This window comes from Tamandua tetradactyla, chromosome 20 (assembly GCF_023851605.1).
Source record: "Tamandua tetradactyla isolate mTamTet1 chromosome 20, mTamTet1.pri, whole genome shotgun sequence".
Classification (NCBI taxonomy): Eukaryota; Metazoa; Chordata; class Mammalia; order Pilosa; family Myrmecophagidae; genus Tamandua; species Tamandua tetradactyla.
In genome coordinates, this window is record NC_135346.1 from 58,321,244 (window position 1) to 58,326,031 (window position 4,788).

A 4,788-nucleotide genomic window follows, 5' to 3' on the forward strand; every position below is an offset into this window, starting at 1 on the left:
TTTTATTGAGAAATCTTCACGCCTATACAGCCCATACATAGTATACAATCAGTGGCTCACCATATCATCGTATAGTTGTGCATTCATCACCACGATCATTTTTAGAACATTTGCATCACTCCATAAAAAAAAAATTAAAAGAAAAAACTCATGCATTCCATATCCCTTACCCCTCCCTCTCATTGACCACTAGTATTTCAATCTACCCATTTTTTTTATCCTTTATCCCCCTCTATAATTTATTTAGTTTTTATCCTTATTTCTTTTACTCATCTATCCATACCCTGGATAGAAGGAGCATCAGACCCAAGGTTGTCACAATCACATGGTCGCATTGTAAAAGCTGTATAGTTGTACAATCATCTTCAAGAATCAAGGCTCCCGGAGCATAGTTGAGCAGTTTCAGGGTACTTCCCTCCAGCCACTCCCACACACCAGAAACTAAAAAGGTGATATCTATATAATGCATAAGAATAACCTCAGGGATAACCTCTCAACTCTGTTTGAACTCTCTCAGCCACTGAATCTTTATTTTGTCTCATTTCTCTCTTCCCCCTTTTGGTCAAGAAGCTCTTCTTAATCCCATGATGTCGGGTCCCAGCTCATCCCAGGAGTCCTGTCCCACCTTGCCAGGGAGGTTTCCACCCCTGGGAGTCATGTCCCACGTCGGGGTTTTCCCCTTCATTCCTAAGAGCCTGTGTGTGCCGGAAGATGCTCTGCCCCTTCCCTCTCTGGGTGGATGAGAGCCACTCTGAAGAGTCCCAGGGCTGGGACAGATGGCTCCCCCAGGGAGGGCCCCAGCCGTCCCCCTCTTTCCCCTCCAGGGCACCTGCAAGCAGGGGGCCTTCTCCAAAGCAGCTCACAGTGTAGCACAAGCCAGGGCGTGGAGGCTCAGCGTGTGGCCCATACCCCCTGTGCACCAGCCCATGTGTGCCCACGAGGACATGCCCAGAGCTTTTCTGAGCAGGAATTAGGCTCCCACAGCCCTCGCCCTTCTGTACCTCTATGACCCCCCACCCCATCCCTTGGGCCCCCAGATCAAGCCCCTCCCCCACCTACCCCAATGAAAAGAAAATAACTGGAAGCTTTTATCGTTCAGCAGAAGCAACATCAGAAAACAATTATTGTTTTAATTACCTGCTGTCGCCATACAAGACAGGGAGGTTGTAAAGTGCGATAAAATCTTTCATGTTAATGGACTGCCAGCCTGGGCCAGGATGCAATTTATGGGACTGCAGCTGGCAGCTTCCGTCAGCTGGGCTGGAGCCCCCTGGCCCTCTTCTACCAGCCCTGGGACCAGGTCTCCAGTGCCAGGGCCCTGGGCACCCCTTTTTCTATCACCCACCCACCCTTTTCAGCAGAGATTTGCCTTCACGGTCCCCAGTGTCTGGGCTGGGTTGCAGCATGGGCCTATTTCCCAGTCCTTTTCCCCAAAATATGAGGGCCCTCTCCCCACTCCCCTGCTTTACTGTGGCACCCGCATCACCCAGCCACATGAGGTACCATCTTGGATTCCTTCTTCCTCGGTGCCCAGAACTGGTCCTGCCCGTCAGCCCTGTAATCTCCAGCGTGCTTCCTCCTCCCCCATCCGTGGTCAGTGCTCAGGTTTGGGCCTGTGCGATGAGAGCATCAGATGTGCGTGGCTTGAGGCAGGGTGTGCGGTGAGCTCTCTGCTCCCCTTCAGTGCTGGTGTTGGTATCACAGGGGTAACGGTTGCAGAAGCTGGGGCTTTCTGGATAGGTTGGATCCATGTTATATAGCCCCGAAGGCTCCACCAAGGAAGTTTTTTTTCTTTTTTTAAAATTAAAAAAGACATTTTCTTAAACATAGCAACATACAAACGCGAACATTCTTACCATATGATCATTCCATTCTTGGTATATAATCAATAACTCACAATATCATCACATAATGTATATTCATCACCATGATCATTTCTTAGAACATTTGCATCAATCCAGAAAAAGAAATAAAAAGAAAAAAAAACTCATACATATCATACCCCTTACCCCTTCCTCTCATTGATTGCTAGTATTTCCATCTACCCAATATATTTTAGCCTTTGTTTCCCCTATTTTTTTCTATACCCCTTACCACTCCCTTTCATTGATCACTAGCATTTCACTCTACTAAATTTATTTTAACATTCATTTCCCCTATTATTTATTTATTTTTGATCCCTATGTTTCACTCATCTGTCCATAAGGTAGATAAAATGAGCATCAGACACAAGGTTTTCACAATCACACAGTCACATTGTGAAAGCTCTATCATTATACAATCATCATCAAGAAACATGGCTACTGGACACAGCTCTACATTTTCAGGCACTTCCCTCCAGCCTCTCTCTTATACCTTAACTAAACAGGTGATATCTATGTAATGCATAAGAATAACCTCCAGGATAACCTCTCAACTCTGTTTGGAATCTCTCAGCCACTGACACTTTATTTTGTCTCATTTTTCTCTTTCCCTCTTTTGGTCGAGAAGGTTTTCTCAATCCCCTGATGCTGAGTCCCAACTCATTTCAGGATCTCAGTCCCGTGTTGCCAGGAAGGTTTACACCCCAGGGCCCGCCAGGGAATTTTGAGCACGTTTCAGAGATAATGGGGAGCAGCTGAAGATTCTAAATCAGGAAAGCAAGGTGATCAGATTTGGGTTTTAGAAAGATCATGGTGGCCCAGTCATCCAGGACCACTATGGCAGCTAGATGGGTGCAAGTGAGAGCTTATGCTGGGATGGTCCAGAAGCCATGGCTGTTGGCAGGGAAGAGACTGAGGTGGGGACAGAATCCAGGGCCAAGGTGCAGGTGGACTGGGCACTCGGGCATCGACGGAAGTCAGTGGTCATGTGGACTGGCCTCGCCTGGAGCTCAGATCTTTTTAATTTTGATGAAGTCCAATTTATCAATTTTTTTGTTGTTTGTGCTTTTGGTATCATTCATCCCTAAGGAACCATTGGCCAATTTGAGGTCATGAAGACTTGGCCCTGTGTTTTCTTCAAGAGTTTTGTAGTTTCGGTTTTTATTTCTAGGTCTTTGAGACACTTTGCATTAATTTTTGTATACAGTGTGAGGCTGGGGTCCACCTTCACTTATTTGCATGTGGATGCCCACTTTCCCAGAAGCATTTGTTGAAGAGGCTGTTCTTTCCTCGTTGGATGGTCTTGGTGCCCTTGAGTAAAATCATATGGCCATGGATGTGAGGGTTGTTTTCTGGACTCTCAGTTTGATTCTAGAGGTCCTGGTGCCAATACCATGCCGTTTGGATGACTGTAGCTTTGTAGTACGTCTTGACATCAGGAAGTGTCATCAAACCTGTTTTAGATCTTCCCTTGCCTACTGAGCACCAGTGACAGGGCTAGCCCATGTGGTGGCCACTCTGGCATCCGGGCCGTGGGTCCTTGGCTGAGGCCCAGACAGAGTGAAGAGGATCCCAACCCAATGATGTCTTCAGGCTGTTGTCTCAACCCCTCAGAGGAAGCCAGGAGCCTGGCCTCCTTCTCTAGACGGGGCTGGGTGTGGGCTGTGAGTCTGCCCTGGATGGTTGCATTCACTCATTTGTTCACTTGTTCATTCATTCATTCACTCACCTGTGTCTTCAGCGAATATTTACGGAGCACCCTCGAGGTGCCAGGCGCTGAGCCAGACGTGGGAGATGCCGGGCAGCACGGGAGAGCCATGCTTGTGCCCTCGTGAAGCTGATGTTCTAGCAGAGGAAACAGGCAGCGAGCCAGCGAACAAATGAATAAATGAAATAATTACAAGCTGTCGGGAGTGTAGAGAGAACAAAGAAGGAGCTGAGGCAGGGACACCCTGCTCTCATCTCTCCTCCTGCCTGCCCCTATCCTGGGTGCGTATGAGAAGTGGCTCCCAGCTCTACTGAGATGCATGGACGGCATTAGCAGCCCGGCCTGCCCGATATGTCTCCCTGTCTCCCTCGGATTACTTCCCCCATTCTGACCATCACTTTAGAACTCTAATATACTCCCCAGGGCCCAGGAAGGACCATTCATTTAAAAATCTTTCTATAGAGCCTTTTCCTCTGAGGACCCTAACGGGAAGAAAAATGCTAGGAGGGAATGAAAAAGAGAACAAGAGGGAACTGATTTCAGAACTCCCAAGTAGCAGGGCAGATGCAGAAGGGAGTAGGGCCCTGTGTGCTGAGAGACGTATTTATCCAGCAATATAAGTGCTTGCCCTCCCTCACTCTTGCTCTCTGCGAGTTCCTGTACCTCCAGCCACTCCCATCCCTGCTCTTTGCCTGCATCCCCTGCAGGAATCTGAGCCCACCCCACCCTCGGCCACCCAGGGAGAAGCTGTCCCCAGGTGCGATGGTGGCTCTGACCAGAGTTCAATTTGCCAGTGTCATTTCCTCCTCTCCCAGTCTTAGAGGGACCACACACACACTGTCAGAGCCCCCATGGGGACCAGCTTGGTGTTTTCCATCCCCCGCAGCTGGGCCAGCACAGCTCACAGCTGCCAGGTGGCAGAGGGGACATGTGCCAGTGTGGCCATCTCAAGGCAGAACTGGGTATGAAAGGTAGACGGGGCCACTATGAGCCCTAGTTGGTGCTCATATGACTCGTTAGACAGGGGCGAGTCACCATCTCTTTGTGACTTCAGGGCAGCTGCTTCTCATGGAAGCATTTGGAAATTCCAGGCCCCCTGGCCCTGTGGGTAAACAAGGCACTCTGCAGGCGGCATAGCCAGGGAGAGAGATGGTTTCTGGGCAGCTCGATGGGACAACGGGAGCTCTTATGCAGCAGACGAGCCTGGGAATGAGGTCT

General features: G+C 49.1%; 1 long non-coding RNA gene across 2 annotated transcripts; it reads right to left on the reverse strand.

Annotated features, from left to right (window-relative positions):
* Nucleotides 1-1,143: 1,143 nt before the first annotated feature.
* LOC143664627 (uncharacterized) lies at nucleotides 1,144-4,535 on the reverse strand. 2 transcript variants are annotated; one of them, XR_013166559.1, is made up of 3 exons: nucleotides 4,347-4,535; nucleotides 3,592-3,707; nucleotides 1,144-1,791 (listed from the first exon to the last, which is right to left on the reverse strand). It is a non-coding gene; the product is annotated as an uncharacterized LOC143664627 (long non-coding RNA). The 2 variants fall into 2 exon arrangements; XR_013166558.1 differs by having other exon boundaries at nucleotides 3,592-3,766.
* Between the last annotated feature and the right edge of the window lie 253 nt (nucleotides 4,536-4,788).